Raw genomic sequence first — 25,501 nt, forward strand, 5'->3', positions numbered from 1 at the left:
ACTGTCATAAGAGTTACATCACCTGGGTGTTGGACCCTGCAATATTTCACAATGGCCAATGTTGTCTGGACACAGGCAAAAGAGTCACATATCCTTTTTTTTTTTTTTTTGAGACGGAGACTTGCTCTGTCACCCAGGCTGGAGTGCAGTGGCTGGATCTCAGCTCACTGCAAGCTCCGCCTCCCGGGTTCACGCCATTCTCCTGCCTCAGCCTCCCGAGTAGCTGGGACTACAGGCGTCCGCCACATCGCCCGGCTAGTTTTTTGTTATTTTTTAGTAGAGACGGGGTTTCACCGTGTTAGCCAGGATGGTCTCGATCTCCTGACCTCGTGATCCACCCGTCTCGGCCTCCCAAAGTGCTGGGATTACAGGCTTGAGCCACCGCGCCCGGCCAAGAGTCACATATCCTATCTACAGAAAACTTTGATATGTCACAGTGCTCTCTGTGGGTGGTGCCACAGCAAAAGAATAAAGTCACATCACCTAGGTGCTGGGTCTAAGGATGTGTCATATTTTTATCTGTTGTCTGACCCCAAGAAAGTGAGTCAAATTACAAAGGTCCTGGATTGAGGCTTATGTCACAATCACACCTAGGAAGGTCCAGGGATGCAATCAACTATCTTGAACATATCTAGGTTTTATTTATGAGAGTCAACACCTCCTGTATGTTGGCTCTAAAAACAGGAGTCACAGTCTCAATGAGAGAATGGATCCATACATGACAGCCTCAGTCCCTCCTGCAAACTGTGTCCTCTTTGTGGAGTCAGGGCCTCACACGTGTGCAGAATGTTTGAGATTAACCAACTCACCTGTGAATTGGATCCATGGATGATAGTCAATTTTCCAAGTTTCCACTGCCACAGGGTGTGAAATTAAGAACTTCAAAAAGGTCTGTGTTCATGTGGGAGGATGACAATTTTTACTATCAGCTGGGTGTGCATACAGGTGTTACAATCTCATCTGAACCCTGGACCCTGTTAGGACACTTTCTGTACCACACAAGGGTTTTATGTGGTATGTACGAGAGTCACAGTCTGTTCTGAAACCTTCATACTAGTATGGATTCATGATTTTACCTGTGGCTTTAAGCCCAGATATGAGGATCAACATCTCTTCGATTGGTAGGTTCCAGATAGAAAAGTCTTTACCTACCTATGATTTGGGTTTGGAAATGAATCACTATCTTAACAGTGGCTGAATGTTCTGTCACAATTGCATCTGTAGATTGCGTCTGCATTTGGGATTCAGGACCTCTCCAGTGGACTCAGTCTATGTGTGAGTGTGATGATCTTAATGAGTGCCACAGTGTGATCATATAAAACACAATCTCAATTGTGTGCTGTGCCCTGTGCTGACACTCTCAGTACCAGCTGAGTGCTTTATACCACATGCATTAGAGTGATAAATCTCCATGATCTTTGCACAAAGAGGAGATCAAGGATCTTACCCATTTTTCTAAGCCTACCTACAAAAGACAGTGTTTCTCCTATTGACAGGTTTGAGGAATGAGGGTGATCATCACATCTGTTACCTGAGTAAAGACATATGTCACAATTCTCCCTGTGGATAGGGAGTGAGCAGCAGAGTCACACCATGTGGGTTTGAGTCTAAAGATATTTTTCAATATTCCCTAAGGACAGAGACCAGGCAGGAGAGTCACATCACCTGGGTGCTGCTCCTAGCAATATGTCACAATGTTTCCTATGGGTAGGGTGCAAGCAACAGAGAGTCACATCTCCTAGGTAACGTATGCAGAGATATGTCACAAGGCTTTCTGCAAGTAGGGTTTAGGCAAGAGCCTGCCATACTCTAGGTGTTGGGCCTAGCAATATGTCATAATATTCAAAACATGAGAGGCCCAGGTAAAAGAAAAGACTCACATCACCTAGCTGGTGGGTCCAGTGATATGTCTCAGTCTTCTTTTTTGGCAGAGCCCAGACAGAAAAAGAAGTCATGTCACTTAGAAGATAAATGAAAAGTTATGTTACAATACTACTGTTGGAAGAACCTATGCTGAAAAGTAGCATTACGTAGGTGTTGGCCCAACCATGTGTCACAATACACAATATAAGCAGTGCTCAGGATGGATCAAGAGTCACATCGCCTAGGTGCTGAGCCCAGAGATATGTCACAGTCTCTCCAATGGGCATATCCCAAATAAGAGGGTAGAGTTTCATCACATAATTGGTGCATCCATAGACATGTCACAATGCCTACTGTGGGCAGAGTCCGGGCAGGAGACTCACATTATTTTGATGCTGAGTCAAGCAATATGTTACAATGTCTTCTGAGGGCAGGGTCAAGACAAAAGTCATGTTACTGTGCTGCTGGAACCAGTCATAGTCACAATCTCGTCTTTGGGCAGAACTCTGGCAGAAGAGAAGAGACATCTGCTAGGTGCTAGCCCTAGTGATGTGTCACAATATCCCTTTTAAGCAGGGACCAGGCAGGAACATAGAGTCCCATCACCTAAAAGATGAATGAAGACGTATGTCCCAATGCTCTCTGTAGGCAGGGCTCAGGCAGGAGAGTTAAATCATCTGGATGTTGGACTGACAATATGCTACAGTGTCTTATGTGGGCAGAGCACAAACAGAAAAGTCACGTAACTTGGGTGCAGGTCCCAGTCATATGTCATAATGTTCCCTGTGGGCAGTGCCAAAGCAGGAGAGGGGACTCACATCACCTGGGTAATAGGATCAGCAGTATTTTACAATGGCCCCTGTGAGCTGTGTCCAAGCAAGACAGTCACATCACTCAGCTGTTGGGCACAGGTGTATGTCCCAATGACACTTGCAGAAAATTTCAGGAATGAGATTAACAATCTAGCACATGTCCTGGTTCTAGTCATGAGAGTCAACTCCTGCCATATGTTAGGTCTAACTGACATGCGCGTCCGTGTGAAGAGAGTCCACCAAACAGACTTTATGTGAGGAACAAGGCTGTTTATTTCACCTGGGTGCAGGCGGGCTGAGTCCAAAAAAGGAGTCAACAAAGAGTGGTGGGATTATTAGTTCTTATAGGTTTGGGTCAGGCATACAAAGTACATTCTCAGGGAGAATATTACGAAGTACCTTCTTAAGTGGTGGGGGGTAAGACTATTACAAAGTACCTTCTTAAGGGCAGGGGAGAATATTACAACGTGCCTTCTTAAGGGTGGGGGGAGAATATATTGTATCAGTTAGGGTGTGGCAGGAACAAATCGCAATGGTGGAATGTCATCAGTTAAGACTATTTTCACTTCTTTTATGGATCTTTGGTTGCTTCAGGTCATCTGGATGTACACGTGCAGGTCACAGGGGATATGATGGCTTAGCTTGGGCTCAGAGGTCTGACATTCCTGTCTTCTTATGTTAATAAGAAAAACAAAACAAAATATTGGTGAAGTGTTGGATGGCAAAAATTTTTGTGGGTGGTATGGAGAGATAATGGGCGATGTTTCTTGGGGCTGCTTTGAGCGGGATTGGGGCGGTGTGGGAATCTACAGTGGGAGACATTAAACTGAAGAAAGATTTTGGGGTAAGGGGTGATATGGTGGGGTTGTAAGAAGGAGCATTTGTCATATAGAATTATTGGTGATAGCCTGCATGTGGTTTTGTATGAATTGAGAAACTAAACAGAAGACACAAGGTCTGAATAAAAGAAGGAGAAAATAGGTATTAAAGGACTAAGAATTGGGAGTGCCCAGAATATCCAATTAGAGAGTGTCCAAGGGGGTTCAACATAATTATTTTCTTGGTTGGTGAGTTTTTGGGCTCTATCCTTGAGTTTTTCATGTTGTCATACACCAGGCCAGATTGATTTAGGTAAAAACAACACTCTTCATTTAAAAATATGTAGAGTACTCCTTTTTCAGTAGTGAGTAAATTGAGGCCTCCGCGATTTTGGAGGAAAGAGAAATGCAAAACCAGCAATTGTTTGTTAAAGAAGGTTTAGAAATGACTAAGAGAGAGTGAGTGAGATTGATAAGGTGGTGGAGATAGCTGGGGCGAGGTAGAGGGTGGCATAAGAACTGGAATGAGAATAAGGTTGAGTATAAAAGTAAAGAATAAAGAATAAGACTTCATCAGGGTGAAAGTATTGGAGTGTGTCCTGTCAGCAAAGATCATCTATCCACTCCAAGAAGCAGTCAAGAGTGGCAGATTGGAGATAGATTTTCACGATGGAAAGGAAATGAGAGATTTTAAGAGGTAGGCTAATGGCTTGTAACCTACAAGGAAGAGGTTTTGAAATGACAGAAGAGAATGGGCCTGTGAGGCTGGAAGGAGATTTTTTTTTTTTTGAGACGGAGTCTCGGTCTGTCGCCCAGGCTGGAGTGCAGTGGCCGGATCTCAGCTCACTGCAAGCTCCGCCTCCCGGGTTCACGCCATTCTCCTGCCTCAGCCTCCCGAGTAGCTGGGACTACAGGCGCCCGCCACCTCGCCCGGCTAGTTTTTTGTATTTTTTAGTAGAGACGGGGTTTCACTGGGTTAGCCAGGATGGTCTCGATCTCCTGACCTCGTGATCCGCCGGTCTCGGCCTCCCAAAGTGCTGGGATTACAGGCTTGAGCCACCGCGCCCGGCCTAGGAGATTTTTTTTTTTTTTTTTTTGGTCTAAGAACCATCTGCCTTGAGTGGAGAAAGATTAATAGTTGGAAACTTCAGTGGGAGAGTAAATAGGAGTAACCAATGAGAAGGAGAAAAACTGGCCATGAGGGACAGAAGCTGAAACGCTAGTTGCTTCTTTAGCTACCTTATCAGTATAAGCATTGCCCTGAGCAATGGGATCTGATGCCTTTTGATGGCCATTGCAGTGAATGACTTCAGCTTCCTTTGGAAATAAAGTGGCTTTAAGAAGAGTTTTTTTTTTCTTTCTTTTTTTCTTTTCTTTTTTTTTTTTTTTTTTTGAGACGAAGTTAAGGAGGCATTAATGATGGATTCTTGTGTAGTGAGGAAATTTCTTTCTGCCCATTTGACAGCATAGTGGTGCAGGATATGGAAGGCATATTTAGAGTCAGTACAAATATTGACATGTAGTAACTTTGCAAGAGTGAGGGCCTGAGTTAAGGCAATGAGTTCAGCTTGCTGAGAGATAGTGGAGGTGGGCAGAGCAGTAGCCTCAATGATAGATGTGGAAGATACTATAGCATAGCCTGCATTTGCTGGTGAGTGACAATTAGGCCTGGTGGAACTGCCATCAATAAATCAAGTGCGATCAGGGTGAGGAACAGGAAAGAAGGAAATATTGGGAAATGGAGTAAATGTCAGGTGGATCAGAGATACAGTCATGCAGGTCAGGTGTGGTATCCAGAATAATGTAGGAGGCTGGATTGAAGTCCGGGCCAGGAACAATGGTAATTGTGGGGACTCAACAAAGAGTGAGTATAGCTGAAGAAGCTGGGGAGCAGAAAGTCTATGAGTCAGGTGTGAGGAGGATAATAGATTTTGAAAATTATAGGAACTGTAGAGAGTAAGTGGAGCATAGCTTGTAATTTTGAGCGCCTCTAAAAGTATTAAAGCAGTGGCAGCCACCACACAGACATGAGGACTAGGCTAAAACAGTAAGGTCAAGTTATTTGGACAGAAAGGCTACAGGGCGCGGTCCCAGCTCTTTTGTAAGAATTCTGACCACATAGCCCTGTACTTCAGCTGTGTGTAGTGAAAAGGGTTGGGATGAGTTAGGGAGAGCTAGTGTGGGAGCAACTTTTAGGGCTGTTTTTTTTAAGGAATGGAAAGGGGAGTGGGGAAAGGATTTATGATTTATGGGGTCAGCTAGGTTTATCTAGAACAGAATAATGGGTTGTGGAGGAAGGTATTGAGGATAGGAGAGTATATGAGTTTGGCACTATGGCATGGATAGGCAAGACAATTAGGGTGATAAGGTGCAGATCCTGAACTAACCTGTAAGATTTGTCTGGTTTTTGGACAGGTAAAATGGGGGAATTGTAAGGATAGTTTATAGACTTTAGAAGGCTATGCTGTAGCTGGTGAGTAATAACAGGCTTTAATCATTTTAAAATGTGCTGTGGGATGGACATTGGTGTTGAGCAGCATAAGGGTGATTAGGTTTTAATGGTATGGTAAGGGGTGCACGATCAGTCATCAAGGAGGGAGTAAAGGTATCCTATACCTGTGGATTAAGGTGGGGAGATACAAGGGGAGGATGTGAAGGAGGCTTTGAACTGGGGAAAAGGGTAGCAATGAGATGTGGCTGTAGTCCAGGAATAATCAGGGAAGCAGATAATTTGGTTAAAATGTCTTGCCTAATAAGGGAACTGGGAAGGTGGGGATAACTAAAAAAGAGTGCATAAAAGGATGTTTGCACCAGAGTTGGGGAGTTTTAAGAGGTTTAGCAGCCTGGCCATCAATACCCATGACAATTATGGAGGCAAGGGAAACAGGCCCTTGAAAAGAAGATAATGTGGAGTGGGTAGCCTCTGCATTGATTAAGAAGGGGATGGACATACCCTCCACTGTAAGAGTTACCCAAAGCATCTGTGATGGTCCAGGAAGCATCGGAGGTGATCGGACAGCATCAGTCTTCAGCCACTAAGCCAAGAAGATCTGAGAAGGAGTCAATCAGAGAGCCTTGGGCCAGAGTTCCAGGGGTTCTGGGATTTGCTGCCAGGTGAGTTGGACAGTCTGATATCCAGTAGGGTCACATAAAGATGGGACATGGCTTAGGAGGCAGCCTGGGATGTGGGCATTCCTTGGCCCAATGGCCAGATTTCCAACACTTGAAACAAGATCCTGGGGGAGGAGGTCCTAGAGGAACACCTGGCCACTGTGGTTCAGGCATTCTGAAGTTCTTTTGTGCTTCAGATGTGGCTGGGGTTGGTCTCATGGTGGAGGCAAGGTATTGCAACTCAGAAATACGTTGCTACTTGGTTGCCTCTACTCTATTATTGTACACTTTGAAGGTGAGATTAAGTCCTGTTGTAGGGTTTGAGGGCCAGAATCTAATTTTTGGAGCTTTATTTAATGTCGGGAGTGGATTGCATAATAAAATGCATATTGAGACTAAGATGACCTTCTGACGCTTCAGGGTCTAGGGCTGTAAAGCATCTCAGGGTTGCTGTCCAATGAGCCATGAACTGGGCTGGGTTTTTATATTTGATGAAAAAGAGCCTAAACACTAACTGATTTGGGAGAGGTCGGATAAAGAAAAAGGAGCATTAACCTTGACTATGCTTTAGCTCCAGCCACCTCTGTAAGAGGAATTTGTCAGTCAGGTGAGGGACGGCTAGTTGCGGAACGAAACTGTAAGTCGGATCGGGTGTGAGGAGGGAGGTGATAGAAAGATTATAGGGTTGGGAAGCAGAGGCTGAGGAAGAATTGGGACCTGGTTTGGCCTGGTGAGGAGCAGCTTGGGGAGGAGGGGAGAGGTCAGATGGGTCTGTTGAAAAGGAAGATTCAAAAGACTCAGAGCTTGGGGTAGAGAGTGAAGGAACAGACAGGAGAGAAAGAAGAAAGATTTGGGTCAAGTTGCATTGGGAGCAGAGACTAGGAAGGGACCAATGTGTAAAAGAATGCCTGGAAGTCAGGAATCTCATATCATTTGCCCATTTCTCGACAAAAATTATCTAGATCTTGTAGGATGGAGAAATCGAAAGTGCCATTTTCTGGCTATTTGGAACCATTGTCGAGTTTGTATTGGGGTTAAGCGGTACTGCAGAAGTAAATAAGGTGTTGAGGTTTTAGGTCAGGTGTGAGTTGAAGAGGCTTTAAGTTCTTGAGAACACAGACTATGGAAGAAGAGGGCAGAATGTAGGGTAGCAGAAGATTGCCTATCGTGAAGGAGGCAAGCCACCCAGAGAAAAGAGAGGGTAGAGACACAGAGAAGCGGGAGCGTTGAGCAGCCCTGGGCTGCAATGTGGGTGAGCAGCCAAAGCAGGCGTCCCCACAATTGACTTACCACCAAGGGAATGTGGGTGAATGACCAAGGCAGGTGTCCCCGCAGTGATCAGACACCAGTGGGGTGTGGGTGAATAATCAGGCAGGTGTCCTCGCAGTGATTAAACACCAAGGGAAGACTCTCTTCCCAAGTCTGTGACTGGTGCTGGAGTTCTAGGTCCACAGATGAAATGTGTATCCTTGTCTCTATTAGAGAGGAAAATAACTGGAATTGGAAGGACAGGGAGATTGAAGAGTAGCGAGAGAGGAAGATTTAAGGGTAGTGAGAGAGGCTGGAGAAGAGTGAACAGACCGCTTACCCAATTTGAAATTGCTGAGATGTTCCTTGGGCTGGTTGGTCTGAGGACCTGAGGTCATAGATGAATCCCCTCATGGAGTAAGGGCAAGGACAGCAGACTCATCTCCAGAAGGAGTCCTTCTGTCCTGGGTCTTTGGCTCCAAATGTCATGTGTGTCCATGTGAAGGGAGTCCACCAAACAGGTTTTGTGTGAGCAACAATGCTGTTTATTTCACCCAGGTGCAGGCAGGCTGAGTTCGAAAAAGGAGTCAGCAAAGGGTGGTGGGATTATGATTAGTTCTTATAGGTTTGGGATAGGTGTACAAAGTACATTCTCAAGGGCAGGGAGAATATTACAAAGTACCTTCTTAAGGTGGCAGGGAGACTATTACAAAGTACCTTCTTAAGGGCAGGGGAGAATATTACAAGGTACCTTCTTAAGGGTTGGGGGAGAATATATTGTATCAGTTAAGGTGCGGCAGGAACAAATCATAGTGGTGGAATGTCATCAGTTAAGGCTATTTTCACTTCTTTTGTGGATCTTCGGTTGCTTCAGGTCATCTGTATGTATACATGAAGGTCACAGGGGATATGATGGCTTAGCTTGGGCTCAGAGGCCTGACACTAAGTACATGAGTTAGAATCTCAATCATGGACTGGATTTGTTCATGAGAGCATCAATTGCTCCTGTGAACTGTGTCTTCTAAGAAGAGTTATAGCCTCACAAGTGTACTTAATTTTGATCTGAATGTCACCAACCTACCTGTAGACCAGATCTATATATGAGAGTCAATTTTCCATCTTTCAACTTCTTTCAGGTGTGAGATTCAGAATCTCAACATTGGGCTATGATTATGTGGGAAAATGACATATTTTACTGTGGACTGGGTGTGCATAGGAGCGTCAACATCTTTTCTGTGTTCTGGATCCTGTTAGGACACTCTCTGTACTACCTGAGAACTTTATACACAATGCTGGAGAGTCACAATATGCTCTGAGATATTCATGCTGGTGAAGACCCATGCTTATACCTGTGGCCCTGAGACCACGTATGAGATTCAACATCGCTTTAATCAGCTGTGTATAGGTAGAAGAGCCCTCACCTGCCTATAACCTGGGTTTAGAAATGTATCACTATCTTGGCTGGGCATGGTGGCACATGCCTGTAATCCCAACACTTTGGGAGGCTGAGGTGGGTGGATTAGGAAGTCAGGAGTTCAAGACCAGCCTGACCAACATGGTGAAACTTTGTCTCTACTAAAAATACAAAAATTAGGCCGGGCGCGGTGGCTCAAGCCTGTAATCCCAGCACTTTGGGAGGCCGAGACGGGTGGATCACGAGGTCAGGAGATTGAGACCATCCTGGCGAACACGGTGAAACCCGTCTCTACTAAAAAATACAAAAAAAGCTAGCCGGGCGAGGTGGCAGGCACCTGTAGTCCCAGTTACTTGGGAGGCTGAGGCAGGAGAATGGCGTAAACCCTGGAGGCGGAGCTTGCAGTGAGCTGAGATCCGGCCACTGCACTCCAGCCCGGGCGACAGAGCTAGACTCCGTCTCAAAAAAAAAAAAAAAAAAAAAATACAAAAATTAGCTGAGGGTGGTGACACACACCTTTAATCCTAGCTACTCAGGGGCTGAGGCAGGAGAATCGCTTGAAACCAGGAGGTGGAGGTTGCAATGAGCAGAGATTATGCCACTGTACTCCAGCTTGGGCAACAGAGTGAGACTCCATCTCAAAAAACAAAATAAAACAAAACAAAAAACAGGACCAAGTCAGGAGAGGAGAGTCACATCACATAAGGTCTGGGCCAAGCAATATGTCACAATCTTCTATATAGTTAACAGAAGCAAAAGAGGACCCACATAATCTAGGTGATGGGCTTACAGAGACGTCATCATGACCACTGTGGGCAGGGACCAGACAGAAGAATCACCTCACCTGTGTGCTGGGTTTAGCAATAAGGCATCTCTCTCCTGTGGGCATGACCCGAAGACAGTCACATCACCTGAGTGTTGGGCCCAGAGATATGCCACAATGTTTTCTATGGGCAAGGCACAGGTAAGAGTGGAGAGTCACATCAAATAGTTGATGAAGTCAAAAATATGTAAAAATTCCCTCTGTAAGTAGGGTCCAGGCAGGAGACTCACATCACCTTTGTGCTAGGCCCAGTGATATGTCACAATGTCTTCTGAAAGCAGGACAGAGGCAGCAGACTCATGTCATCTTGGTGTTGGGCAAAGTAAAATGTTACCATATCCCCTGCAGGCAGGCCTTAGGAAGGCGAGAAGAGTCACATCAACTACTTGCTGGACCCAGCCATAGGTTACAATTGCCCATTTTGAGCAAAGATGAGACAGAAGAAAAGAATTGAATCATCTGGTGATGGGTGCAGAGATACATCACAATGCCCCATGTGAGCAAAGCTGAGGCTGAAGTGTTACATCACATGGATGTCAAACTCAGCAGTATGTCACAATGACCCATGTGGACAGAGAACAAATAGGAGAATGATGTAAGCTGAGTTTGAGGCCCAGGAATATGTCACAGTGTCTCCTGTGGTCAGTGTCAAGAAAGAAGAGACTTACATCACTTGGATGCAAGGTCCAGTGATATGTCACAATGCCCCCTGTGGGCAGCACCGAGGCAGGAGTATGGAGACACATCTCCTATGTGCTGGGTTCAGTGATATGTCACAATTACATCTTTGGACTGGGCCCAGGCAGAGGAATCAAATCACTCAAGTACTGAACAGAGACATGTGTCACAATCACACCTGCAGGATGGTTTAGAGATTAGATTAGTAATCTCACACATGTTCTGGTTTTAAATTTGAGAGTTAACACATTCTGTATGTTGGGTCTGAGTACAAGAGTCGCAATCTCACTGGTGCACTTGATTTGCTTGTGAGAGCCACAGGTTCTCCTGCAGGCTGTGGAAGCTTACTGGAGACACAGACTCACCGGTGTGCTGAATATTGGTCTGAGCATCACCAACCCATCTGTGAAAAGAATCCACATATAAGAGTCAATTTTTCAACTTTGCACTGTTTTCATAAGGGAGACTCAGGACCTCAACAGTGGACTGTGTTCATATGGAAAGATGACAAGTTTTACTGTTGGCTGGGTGTGCATATGAGTGTCACAATCTCATCTGTGTGCTGGGCTCTGCTAAGACTCTCCCAGTACTACCTAAGAGCCTTCTACAGTATTAATGAGAGTTGCAAACTGCTCTATGACCTTCATCATGGTATGGACCCGTGATTGTACCTGTGGAACTAAGCTCAGGTATGAGAATCAACACCTTTATAATTGGCTGGTTCCAAATAAAAGAGTCCTCACCTGCCTTAGAGTGAAGTTAGAAATGAGTCACCATCTCAACTGCAGCTGAATATTCACCTATGACAATCACAATTTCAACTGTAGACTGCATCCACGTGTGAGATTCAAGACCTTACCAGTAGTCTCTTTCCATGTGTGAGGGTGAAAATCCTAATGGGTGGTGGGGTGTGCATACAAAAAATGTATTCTCACCTGTGCACTGGGCCCTGTGATGACACTCTCTGTACCATCTGAGAAGTTTATATTATATACAAGAGAGCAGTAATCTATTATAATATTTATACAAAGAAGAGTCCCTGAATCTTATGTATTTCTGTAAGCTGAGTTTTGAAAGACAGCATCTCTCCTATTGTTTGGTTTGTGGTATGAGAGTTATCACCTCACCTATGAGCTGAACAAAGATATATTTCACAATCCCACCTGTGCATAGAGTTAGCAGGAGAGTCACATCACTTTGGTGCTAGGCCAGGCGTATGTCACAATTTTCCCTGAAGGCAGGCACCAGGCAGAAGAGTCACATCACCTGGGTGCTTGGCCAGCGATATGTTACAACCCTGTTCTAACAGCAGGACACAGAGTCACAGCTCCTGGATGCTGGTCCCAGTGATATGTCACAATGCTCCCTGTGAGCAAGGCCCAGGGAAAAAAACACATCACCCTGTTGCTGGGCCAAATGTTGTTATGGTCTTCCCTATAGGCAGAGTGCAGGCAGCAGGGAAGAGTCACATCTCCTAGATGATGAATGCAGAGATATGTCATGAGGCTCTTGACAGTGGTAGGGCTAAAGCCCTTTTTGCAGGGTATAGGCATGCACTTCCCATCTTCTAGGTGTTTGGCCCAGTGATATGTTACAGTTCGCAAAATTTGTGGGGCTGATGCAAAAGACAAGAGTCATATTACTTAGGTGCTAGGTCCAGTGATAGTTAACCATACCGCACCTGGCAGAAAGAGAAAAACACATCACCTAAGTCATAAATTTAAAAGTATATTATAGCCAGGTATGATGGCTCATGCCTGTAACTCCAGTGCTTTGGGAGGCTGAGGCAGGTGGATGTTGTGTAACCTGAAGTTTGAGACCAGCCTGGAAAACATGGCAAAACTCCATCTCTACTAAAATGCAAAAAAAAAAAAAAAAAAAGAAAGAAAGAAGAAAGAAAAAAAGAAGAAGAAAGAGAAAAAAAGAGAGAGAAAGAAAAAGAAAAGAAAGAAAGAAGAAGAAAAAGGAAAGAGAAAGAAAGAAAGAAAGAGAGAGAGAGAAAGAAAGAAAGAAAGAAAGGAACGAAGAAAAAGATGCATGGTGGTACACACCTGTAATCCCAGCTACACAGGAGGCTGGGGCACTAAAATTACTTGAACCTGGGAGGTGGAGTTAGCAATGAGACAAGATTGTGTTGCTGCACTGCAGCCTGGGTGACAGAAGAGACTCTCTCTCTCTCTCTCTCTCTCTCTCCATATATATATATATAGATAGATAGATCGATCTATATATATCCATATATATATCCATGGATATACATATATCCGTGTGTGTGTGTGCATGCATATATCCATGGATATCTATATGTACACATATACATGGATATATAGATATATATATATATACACACCTATGCAGGAGAGTCACAGTGGAGCAGCTTTATTGTTTGGTATGACATCCAAAGTTTTTTGTCCCACACCGAGAAAATCAAGAATGCAGACACACAAGACTGAGATCAAGGGTGCAAGTTTAATAGGCAAAAGAAAGAGAAGAACTCTCTGCAGTAGAGAGGGGTCCCACAGTGATTGGTTGCTGGTTCCATGGTGAAATGCAGGAGGTTTTATAGATAAGCTTGAGGAGGTGGTGTCCGATTTACATAAGGTGAAAAAGATTGGTTGGACCAGTTGTGCTATTTGCATAGAGAACAAAAAGCTGGCTGCCACACCCTAATATTTTTATTATGCATATGGGTTCTTTGCCTGATGGGCACCATGTTGCCCATTTCTTTACTGTATACATGGTCATAAAGAAGGGAAAATGGAGCCCCCATGTTGCATATGCCCAGCCCCCAGATTGCCCGTTTCTATTAGCACAGCTGCTGGCATTCCCCATAAAATCTTCCAGCTTGCTTACCTATTTTTGTAGCTCCATTTTTCAGGCTGATGATTGTTTGAAAAAGAAAATTTCCTGAGCTGCTTTTTGTTAGAAGAAAAATTCTGGTGAGGACCCTTTTACCCTCACCATCTGCCTAAATAATTTCTTTCTAACTCCTGTACCAACATTACACAATGCTTGCAGTGTTAAAGTAGGTAGCTAGTAAGGTATGAGCAGGGCAAGGGAGGACTCCCCCCTCAGCACACACGCCAGGAGTGTCAGTCAACCATTAGGTGATGGTCAGGCAGTTGTTAACTGTCTCTCTAAAGTAATAATTGGTTACAACTGGCACCAGGGAAAGACAGTCTCCTAAATGGAAAGCACATGAAACTGGTGATCAGCAGCTTCCCAATAAGATCTCAGGAGTTGGGTGAGGTGGGAAAAGTAACACGAGACCCCAAAAGTATGCCAACAAATAAAACCCAAAGTCAAAAATTCAAACCGTGCACTTGCCTTTCAAGTCACCTGCTTGGCCCTCTTCCAAGTGTACTTTCCTTCCTTTTGTTGCTGTTCTAAAGCTTTTTAATAAACTTTCACTCCTGCTCTAAAACTTGCCTCAGTCTCTCTTTCTGCCTTCAGTCCCTCAGTCAATTTTTTCTTCTGAGGAGGCAAGAATTGAAGTTGCTACAGACCCGTACCCACACGGATTCACTGCTGGTAACATGTTTTGGTGCCGTGTGACTTGGTACCTTTTGCTGCTAACATGCTTTGGTGCTGCATGACTCAGATATGCTCCCTAGTGGTGAAAAACCTTTATGCCTCACCTTCATTGGCTAGAGGCAGTCAACCCCTTTATATGATTTCCTTTTACCCTTCACTCTACAGCTTACTAACCAGCTCCCAGAATGATTTCTCTCAGCCACAAGTGGCTCTGTTTCCATGGGCTAATCTCTCAGCTCACCCTGACAGGTGGTTTGCAGGGGTGGGAAGAAGCTTGGGGTCCACACTGAGTAGAACTGAAGCACTCGTGGCCCTCCTGGATAGGAGACTCTCAAGAGTAATAGGGTTAAAGCTGAACACCATGAAATGTCTCAGGGTTCCTCTGCTTTTTTTAAAATTAAAATTGACTCCCCAAAACCTGCACTGTCGATTCTCCTGTTTTCCCTGTGTGTGTTCAGAAATGGCCTTACTCACCTGCTGGACTATCTGCTTCCAGGGCACATCTGCCTCTTTGCTTTCACTTCACATGCTCTGTGATTTCTTAAACACAAACTCCCTGTTATTTAAGCACCCATGGCTTTTACTGCATCTGCATGGCAGCAAAGACACTGACTCGTTTCTGGGTATCCCCTCAGATTTATAATTTTTCGTATCCTACAGCTCAGATGACCTCTAACCCTTCCATGTCTGCTGGCACATTTTCAGGACAGGCACCAATTTGAACTCTGGCTCTGCCAGTTTCTTATGACTTACTGTATACTTTTTATTCCTGTTATGCCCCAGAACCGAGTTTTCCAGTGACTTTTGAAACACTTTGCCCACCTGATTCAAATAAACATCACCTCTTGATGAGGGCATGAAAAGTTAGGGGTACATGGTAAGATTGATTCATTCCAAAACCCCAAGGATGAACAGGGGACCCGCTGTTAACTTCAGCATCTCCTCTCCTCTCAAGTAGGCAATTAGTGGATTACTTAAAACTAGTAATCAGAAACTTCCCAGGAAGATCTCAGGAGTTGGGCAGGTGGGGAGAATTAATGCAAGACCCCAGAAGTATGCCAACATAAAAAACCCCAGGTCAAATGTCAAACTGTCCACTTGCCTTTTTAATCACTCACTTGGCCTTCTTCCAAGTGTACTTTCCTTCATTTTGTTTCTACTCTACAGTTGTCGCTCCTGCTCTAGAACTTTCCTCAGTCTCTCCTTCTGCTTATGCCTCTAAGTCGAGTTTTTTCTTCTTAGGAGGTAAGAATTAAGGTTGCTGCAGATCCATGCCCATGTGGATTTGCTGCCAGTCACAGGTAACAGGTAGGAGAGAAGTGTAACATCATCTAAGTGCTGGGTCCAGAAATATGTCACAGTACCCTCTTAGGGGAGAGCCCAGAAAAAAGTGTCATATTTCCTAGTTTAAGTGCTTAGAGGTATGTCACAATGCCCCCTGTGGGCAGGACTCAGGAGGAAGAGAAGAGTCACATAACCTAGAAGCTGTGCGCAGTTATATGTCACAATCAGCCCAGTGAGAAGGGCCAAGGCATAAGATGAGGGTCACATCATGTAGGTGCTGGGTCAAGTGATATGTTACAATCCCCTCTATGAACAGATCCCAGGAAGAAGAGGAGACTCAAACGTCGTCTAGTAGAAGAGCCCACAAATATGTACAATGATTATTGTGGGCAAGGATCAAGGCAGTAAAATAACATGACCTGTGTGCTGGCCCAGTGATAAGTCACTCTTTGTTCTGCAGGCATGGCCCAGGCAGGAGAGCAGAGCTACCTCAACTAGGTGCTGGGCCCAGAGGTATGTTACAGTCTCTCCTATGGGCAAAGAGCAGGTATAAGAATATAATCACATCAAAGAGTTGAGCTTTCAGAAATATGTCGTGATGGTTCTTGTGGTCAGGGTCCATGCAAAAGACTCACATCACCTTGGTTCTGGGCCCAACAATATGTCACAATGTATCACAAGAGTAACATTACTTTGGTATTGAGCCCAATGATATGTTACAATCTCACCTGTGAGCAGAACTCAGGAGAAGGAGAGATACATCTGCTAGGTACAGAGCCCAGCAATATGTTACTATCTCCCATGTGAGCAGAGACAAGGCAAGAGAAGAGAACCCATCATCTTAGTTATGAGCCCAGACATATGTCATAGAGCCCTAGGTGTGCAGTGCCAAGGCAGAAGAATAATGTCACATCACCTAGGTGCTGAGTCCAGCGATATGCCACAATCCCATCTGTCAGCTGGGCCCCGACAAGAAAGTCAAATCGCTCAGGGGCTGGGAGAGGCATACGTCACAATAACATCTGCAGAAAGATCCAGGGTCAAGATTAACAATTCTACACATGTTCCAGTTCTACGTGTAAGAGTCAACACCTCCTGAATGTTGAGTCTGTGTACATGAGTCACAATCTCAACAGTGTACTGCATGAGAGCCTCGATTCCTCCTGTAACCTGTGTCTTCTTAGTAAAGTCACCGCCTCACTGGTGTGCTGAATCATAGTGTGAGGGTCACCGACCGACCTGTGGACCAGATCTATGTATACGAGTCAATTTTCTAAGTTTTGACTGCGTTCAGGTGTAGGATTCAGAACCTCAACTGTGAGAAGTGTTTATGTGAGAGCATAAAAATATTTACTGTTGGCTGGGTGTGCATATGAATGTCACAATTTAATTTGTGTTCTGGGCCTTGTTAGTACGATCTCTGAATCACCTGTGGTCTTTATATGATATGTATGAGAATCTCAATCTGCTTTGAGACCTCATGTTGATATGAACCAAAGATTGGATCTATTTTAGTAAGCACAGCTATGAGAGTCAATATCTCTCAAACTGGCTGGACCAGATTGGAAAGCCCTTACCTGCCTGTGAACTGGGTTTAGAAATGAGTCACCATTCCAACTGTGGCCAGATATTCATGTGTAACAGTCACAAATTTAACTGTAGACCTATAACATGTATAAGTGGAATGAGGCTGAGAAAATAACCAGAGAGCTGGGCCTTTTCATGGGATATTCAAATCACCACCAGTGAGCTCTGTCTATATGTGAAAGTGACAATCCTAATTGTTGGTGAGTTTTACATACAGAAAACACAATCTCAGGTATGTGCTGGGCCCTGTAATTTTTCTCTGTGCTATCAGAGGGATTTTTACAAAAAAATCAGCTTGGTGTTAGACGAATATGCAACAATGTCTTCATGGGGCATGGCCTAGAAAAAAGAGTACCTTCATCTAGGTATTGGACTCACAAACACATCAAAATCTTCCCTGCGGGCAGAACCTAGGAAGGAGAGAAGAGTCACATCAGCTAAGTGCTGGACTCGACGATAGGTAAAAATCTCCTCTGTGAGCAGACACCAGACACCAGACAGGAAGAGTCCTGAGTGATGGACACAGAGATATGTGACAATACCCCTGTTCTACTGGCCCAGGCAAGAGAGTCACATAACCTGGGTGTTGGACTGTGCAATATGTCACAATAACCCATGAGGGCAGGGCACAAGCAGGAGAATCAAGTAGCCCTTGTGGGGCAGTGCCAAGGTAGAAAAAGAGACTCACATCACCTGGATGTAAGGCCCAGTGATATGGCACATTGCCCTCTGTGGATAACACCAAGACAGGAGTATAGAGTCACATAACCAAATGCTGGGCCCAGCAGTATGTCACAATCTCCCCTGTGAGGGACAACAAGAAAAACCAAAAGAGTCACATTACCTGGGTGATTGGCAAAGAGATATATCACAATGTTCCCTGTAGGCAAGGACCAGACAGGAGAATAGCATCGCCTGGGTGTAGGACTCGGCAATATGTCACAATAGCCCACGTGGGCAGGGCACAGAAAGACACACATAACCTGGATGCATGGCTGAAAAGTATGTCACAATGCCCCCTATGGGCAGCACCAAGGCAGGAGAATAGAGCCACATAAGCTAGTGGCTGGGTCCAGCAAAAATGTCACAATTCTGTTTGTGAGCAGGAATCAGGCAGAAGAGAGTCACATCACTGGGGTAATGGGCACAGAGATATGTCACAATGCTACCTGTAAAGAGGGCTCAGGCAGAATAGTTACATCACCTAGGTGTTTGACTCAGCCATATGTCACAGTAAGTGTGCCAGGCCACAAAGGATTCACATGGAGTCTTGCTCTGTCGCCCAGGCTAGAGCACAGACTGCAGCCTCTGTCTTTTGGGTTCAAGCGATTCTCCTACCTCAGCTTCCTATGTAGCTGAGGTTATAGGCACCTGCCACCATGCATGGCTAATTTTTGTATTTTTAGTAGAGGTGGGGTTTCACCATGTTGGCCAGGCTGGTCTCAAACTCCTGACCTCAAATGATCCACCCGCCTTGGCCTCCCAAATTGCTGGGATTACAGGCGTGAGCTACTGTGCCTGGCCTGTTTTTCATATTTTGATATAAAAAATTAAACCTCATTCTGGATGTAATGACTCATGCCTGTAATCCCAACACTTTGGGAGGCTGAGGTGGGAGGATTACTTGAGTCCCAGGGTTTGAGACCAGCCTGGGCTACATAGTGAGAACTCATCCCTACAAATAATAATAGCAATAAATTAGCTGAACATGGTAGCACATGCCTGCTATCCCAGCTACTCAGAGGGCTAAGGTGATAGCATTTCTTGAGCCCAGATGTTTGAGGCTGCAGTGGGCTGTGATTATATCGCTGTGCTCCAGTCAGGTAAATAGACTCTCAAGAAAAGTAAATTAATAAGCAAATACTAAAATTGAAAATAAATTAAAATAAATAAATAAATATTATATAGATAATATGACCAGAAAGAGAAAGGTTTAATTTAAAGTCTCAGTACTTTAAAGTGCATCATACTAATATCCTTAGTGAAGAATGTTCTATTTCCATAAGAAATTCAAGATGAGATAATTTCCAGGTTTTAGATAGTGATGCAGAACATATAAATATAGAAAGCCTCCCAGGTGTACTCATAAGGTAGTATTAGTTGAAATAAAAACTGGGTGAACTCAGAAAAAGACAATTTAAAGTTAATCTCAAGTATCAGAGTAGGTTCAGAAGTTCTAATAATATAAAATAAAATCCAGAATTGTATTTAAAAATAATATATTGTGTATACATATGTATTATATTTTTAAAAATGTAAATGTAATTAAAGATGTAAAATCTGTTGTTCTTTCCGATTATGTGCAAAGGCTAAAAAGTGATCATTCTCTATGATTTTGAAAACAGCATTGTCTAAAGAGATGTATTTGCATCTACATTTATCTACACGTATATTTATATAGCATATGTCTACCTATCCTTTATCTATGTATTCATAGAATGTATAAAAAAGGATGCATTGAAAATGAATAGAATGTCTTACAAAAGAAGCACCTGAAATGTATTATCAAAGTTAGTTAATTACACAGAGGCCAGATGCTTATATGCTCACTGAGAAAATATAGAAAAGGATTATTATATCAACTGCTCCAGACAATTAAAGAAAATCTTTTAAAACTATGTGGCTTAGGCTATTCACTGAAAATAAGGGAGAATATATTTATTTGCTGAGATGATAAAAACTCTTTTTGAACTAGATACAAAATACAAAAACCGTCATTGAAAAAAAGCAGATAATGTACATTATCTTTTTTTGTTTGTTTGTTTTTTGTTTTTTTTGATAATGTACATTATCTAAAAAATAAACAACTCTGTGCTACAAGAGTTATGAAGCAACAGGAATCAGCCCAGGTAATTTTGTGTATTTTTTTTTTTTTTTTTTTTAGAGATGGGGTTTCAGCACATTTTCCAGGCCAGCCTCAAACTCCTGAGCTCAAAAGACCTACCTGTCTTGGCTTTCCAAAGTGCTGGGACTACAGGTGTGAGCAACCATGCCTGGCCTAACCATTGATATCTTAAATAATTTTACCGTGAAATATTAAACACAATTCAAAATGTATTTCACTTATATGCAATGAGGTGAATAAAGATGCAAGATCTAAACGAGTGAAAAAAAAATCCAACAACTAACTGCATGATAATGTGAACAGCTCACATGTGTGCAGCACTCACACTGCCAGCTTGTGTTTTGAAGCATTTTAGATATTTTTGTTCATTAAATCCTCATAGCAAAAACCCTGTCAAGTAACTTAAATTATTCCCCACGTCAGAGACAAAGTGACTGAAAAGAAAAAATTCACTGTCTCTACTAAAAATACAAAAATTAGCTTGGCGTGGTGGTGCACACCTATAAACCCAGCTACTCAGGAGGCTGAGGCAGGAGAATCACTTGAACCCAGGAGGTGGAGTTTGCAGTGAGCCGAGATTGCACCACTGCACTCCAAACTGTTGACAGAGCAAGACTCAATATATTTATTAAAAAAAAAAAAAAAAATTCAGGGACTTGCCCAAGGTCACCCAGATAGGAAGTGGGCTGAGGGAAGTTATGCTCTGACCCACTCCACTCTGCTCTTCTTTCACAAACAGTGTCATTTTTCATTGATTAAACAACTGCTCATTGAGAAACTGCAATGAGCCAAGCACTGTGCTTGACACTGGGAACACAGTGGTGAACTAGACAGAGCTTCCAGGGGCAAATACAAGAAGAAATAAACAACAAACACTAAGATCACCTCAATGAATGCCGAGTGCCAGGACACATAAAGCATGTGTGTGCACAGGGCTATTGAGGTTGGGTTCTAATTGGAAGGAGGAGGGTGGAGCTAACCTCCCCAGGGAGAACCAGAGCTGAGCCACACCTGGAGGCTCGTGTCAATGTGAGAAAGTGGTTATAATCTGTCTGTTACTTTGTATGCAGCCTCTAAAAGTTTTGGAATGTCTAAAATGAGGAGTTTTTTATGCTAATGAGATGGCTGCTGGCTGGGGGCTTCTGAACAGCCTCAGGATGGGGCTTGGTTGCCAGAAAAACCAACCATGTGATAGAGGGTTGAAACTTTCAGCTTAACCTCTTCCCTCATAAGATGGTAGAGGAGCCACTTTGGCTTTTCAAAAGTCAAAATGGCACCCTATGATTCAAATAAACAGATAAACTGTGAAGAGGAGCATATAAATGAAAAGCTTTTCTATTTTAGTCTCATTTCCCTAAGTATCTATCCATTAGAGGCAAATTTTTTTTGTATACTTTTGAAATCACTTTCTGCCTTTTTATGCATACCATCCTGAAGAAAGGGTACACTCTTTGTTTTCTTTTACTTTAAATTCTGGGATACATGTGCAGAACATGCAGGTTTGCTAGATAGGTATACATGTGCCATGGTGGTTTGCTGCACCTATCAACCCGTCATCTAGGTTTTAAGCCCTGCGTGCATTAGGGATTTGTCCTAATACTCCCCCTCCCCTTGTCCCTCACTCCCCAACAGGCACCTGTGGGTTTCCCTCTCTGTGTCCATGTGGTCTCATTGTTCAACTCCCACTTATGAGCGAGAATAGGAGGTACTCGGTTTTCTGTTCCTGTGTTAGTTTGCTGAGAATGATGGCTTCCAGCTTCATCCATGTTCCTGCAAAGGATATGAACTCATTCTTTTTATGGCTGCATAGTATTCCATGGTGTATATGTGCCACATAAGAAAGGACATACTCTTAAACCAAAGTGTAATCTCTGTTCCTAAAATTTTAGTAACCTGATGTTCCTCTCCTGTTGGAGACAACCCTGAAGATGAGTTTTTATTTCAGAAAACAGACCAAGAAGAGGTAAAAGTATGCTTAAGAAAGCTGGTGGAGGGAGTTGAATCTGGGAAGGTGTAACTGCCTAGTGGGTTCACATTGCCCACGGCCTAGACAGAGCCAATTTATTCAGACAGGGAAATCACAATGGACAAAGGGTAGTTCATGCAGAGCTGGTTGGGATGGGACTAGAGTTTATTATTACTCAAATCAGTCTTCTCAAGCATTGGGGATCAGTTTTTTAGGATATTTTGGTGGGAATAGGCTGGGAAAGTAGGAAGTGCTGATTGGTCAAGTTGAAGATGAAATTAATACAGGAGCTAGAAATAAATTATTTAGGCAGATAGTGAAGGTAAAGTAGTCCTCAGTAAAGTTTACCTTTTAATTAAAAGCAGCCCCAAAATCATTGTTTTTTCTAACAAAGAGCAGTCTGAACAATTGAGCTGCAAACATAGATAAACAAGCTGGAAGCTTGCACGGGTGAATGCTGGCCACTGTGCCAATAGCAAAGGACTATGTGGAAGTCAGGTGTGTTCAACATGGAAGCTCCATCTTTTCTTTTCATTGTCACCACGTGTACAGTAAAGAAGCAAGCAATATGGTGCTAGCCAGGTAGAGAACTCATCTGCTTACTAAAAGATTAGGGTAGGGCAGCCAGTTTCTTCACATGCTTTGCAAATGCCACACCCTGTCCTAGTCTATTTTTTGCAGCTTATGCTCATGGCACACTTGGTATGACCAATCTTTCATGCCCTTTGTAAATCACACGGGAACTCCTCAAGCTCGTTTGTAAAACCTTCTGCATTTCACTGCAAAAGTGGCAACTCAATTCTCTGGGCCCTCTCTCTGCATCAGAGAGCTTTTCTTTTTCTTTCACCTATTAAAATTCCACTCTAAACCTCATTCTTTGTGTGTACATGTCCTAGGTTTCCGTGGCCATGAGACAACGAATCTTGGGTATCACCTCAGATAACAATGCCACTTCAAAAGCATGGGGGGGATGGGAACAATGGTTCACGCCTGTAATCCCAGCACTTTGGGAGGCCAAGGTGGGTGAATCATTTGAGGTCAGGGGTTCAAGACCAGGTCGACCAATATGGTGAAACCCCATCTCTACTAAATACAAAAAAATAGCTGGGTGTGGGGGCACATGCCTGTAATCTCAGCTACTTGGGAGGCTGAGGAAGGAGAATCACTTGAACCCAGGAGGCATAAGTTGCAGTGAGCCGAGATTGCACCATTGCACTCCAGCCTCAGCAATGAGAATGAAAACTCCACCTCAAAAAAAAAAAAAAAAAAAAAAAAAATTATAGGGGATTAAAATGAGTTCTTAATTGCTAATTTCTCTTCCTGGGTGGGATCACAGAACTGGTTGCACCAGATTATCAGTTTGAACGGTGTTATTTGCTGCATCAGAATGCAGGGTCTGCAAAATATCTTAAGCACTGATTGTAAGAGTTGAAGAAAGAGGAAAAAAACACAAAATGTGGCTCAACAGTTAAAGGCAGGTTTACTTTAGATGAAACCTGAGAGGGGATTCTGGCCAATTTCAGTCAGGAGTGCTTTCTCTTACAAACTAAGGACATATATTGGTTTTAGGGTGAGGGGGCTTATCACAAGTTTGAAATCTTCCTTTGTGAGTAAGAAGTTTTATGGCTAGGTTGGAATGTCTCTGGTAGGAGAGTTCATCTTGGGGCAGACGTTCTTCCAGCCACTGTGTGGTTTATCTTGAGGCTGGCATCTTCCCTGCCAGAGGGGGGTTATCTGAGGGCTAGCATGTCTCTGGTCAGGGAGGAGTTTGGAATGTTTCTGGTTGGAGATGTTATTTGTGGTTTATGGTCATGCTGACCTTAGCCTTTAGGCTGATGTCCTTTGGATTTAGGCAGTTTTTTTTAAGGTGAACTTTAGAATGAGGGGCTTGTTCAAGATGGTGATGCTCTTGCTCTATCACTAATGTTAGGATTTGCAACAATAATTTTATCCTTAGGAGAAATTTGGGAGGCTCTCACTCTTGCAGCCAGAGGCTACATGGCCCCAAACTGTAATTTCTAATCATTTAGCTAATTTGTTTTTTCTACAAAAACAGATATGTCCCCAGGAAAGAAGGTTTTTTGTTTGTTTGTTTGTTTTTGCAGAGGGGAGAACTTTTATCAATTGTGCTTTCGAGTTTATAAACCAACTTTTTTTACAAAGCCAGTTTGGCCTATGCCCAGAAATGAACACAGACAGCTTAAAAGTTAGAAGATGGAGTTGGTTAGGTCTTATCTCTTTCATTGTCATGATTTCTTTAGTTATAATCTCAGTTTCAAAGGCTGTCCAAGCATTCAGAGACAACTGTGCGACTTTCCTTACAATTAGGAGCCAGTCCTCAGATACTCACTGTATGTGTCTTTAACCTATGCTGTGCCCTGTTGTTCATTTGCCTTCTCTGCTGAGCAGTTGGCTCATGGTTTGGGTATTCTTTCCAAGGAGGGTGTTCCAAGCCAGCCCTCAGTCAACCAAAGGTCACAATCTAGTCTTAAAACAGTTTATTCAAGAACATATACTGAGGGCGGGCATAGTGGCTCACACTTGTAATCCTAACACTTCAGAAGGCTGAGTCAGGTGGATCACTTTCGTTTAGAAGTTTGATACTAGTCTGGGCAACATGGCAAAACCGCATCTCTACAAAAAAATACAAAAATTAGCTGGGCATTGTGGTGCACCTTTAGTCTTAGCTACTTGGATGGGGGCTGAGGCAGAAAATCATTTGAACCTGGGAGGTCCAGGTTGCAGTTAGCAGAGATGCCACCACTATGCTTCAGCCTGGGTGACAAACTGAGGCCCTCAAAAAACAAACAGGCCAGGCATGCAATGGCTCATGCCTGTAATTTCAGCACTTTCGGAGGCTGAAGTGGGTGGGTCACCTGAGGTCAGGAGTTTGAGACCAGTCTGACCAACATGGAGAAACCCATCTCTAGTAAAAATTAAAAAAATTAGCCAGGCCTGGTGGCACATGCTTGTAATCTCAGCTACTTGAGAGGCTGAGGCAGCAGAATCGCTTGAATCCAGGAGGTGGAGGTTGCAGTTAGCCAAGATCTCACCACTGCACTCCAGCCTGGGTGACAGAGTGAGACTCCATCTCAAAATAAACAAACAAACAAACAAATGCCCAAGAATATATATTGAAGATGGCCACCAGGAGCATAGATTTAAGTTGTCCTCAATATATACACCAATTAGCAGCCATTACTAGTTGGTCTTTTTTCTTATAAAATAAGGAGGCAGTTTCTAAGTTATTTACCAAACATTTACATTAAAATACATAAGCTATTTATTGGCTATAAATTGCTCTTTGTTTCACAAATTCCAGAAAAAAGAAATAATAGGTGAGGAAGCTAATCAGGAACAAAACATCTTAAACAATTGGCCCTGGCCACAGACATGGTGTGAAATTAAAGTCGTATACTCTCATCTCTTTGGACCTGATACATTTTGCAAATCACAGAGCTCAGACCACTCAGAGCTTCTTTTCCTTCCTCACTCCCTTGCTCAGGACACATGAACCA

At 43.5% G+C, this 25,501-nt stretch overlaps 1 long non-coding RNA gene across 6 annotated transcripts; it reads right to left on the reverse strand.

Moving 5' to 3' along the window:
* Nucleotides 1-2,780: 2,780 nt before the first annotated feature.
* Nucleotides 2,781-18,492, reverse strand: LOC105489684 (uncharacterized). 6 transcript variants are annotated; one of them, XR_011617970.1, is made up of 7 exons: nucleotides 18,017-18,492; nucleotides 17,528-17,582; nucleotides 16,502-16,607; nucleotides 15,404-15,589; nucleotides 10,111-11,170; nucleotides 7,895-8,421; nucleotides 2,781-3,347 (listed from the first exon to the last, which is right to left on the reverse strand). It is a non-coding gene; the product is annotated as an uncharacterized lncRNA (long non-coding RNA). The 6 variants fall into 6 exon arrangements; XR_003019851.2 differs by having other exon boundaries at nucleotides 15,404-16,607; XR_011617968.1 differs by having other exon boundaries at nucleotides 16,502-17,582.
* Nucleotides 18,493-25,501: the final 7,009 nt, after the last annotated feature.

The sequence above is a fragment of the Macaca nemestrina genome, chromosome 20 (assembly GCF_043159975.1).
Source record: "Macaca nemestrina isolate mMacNem1 chromosome 20, mMacNem.hap1, whole genome shotgun sequence".
NCBI classification, from domain to species: domain Eukaryota; kingdom Metazoa; phylum Chordata; class Mammalia; order Primates; family Cercopithecidae; genus Macaca; species Macaca nemestrina.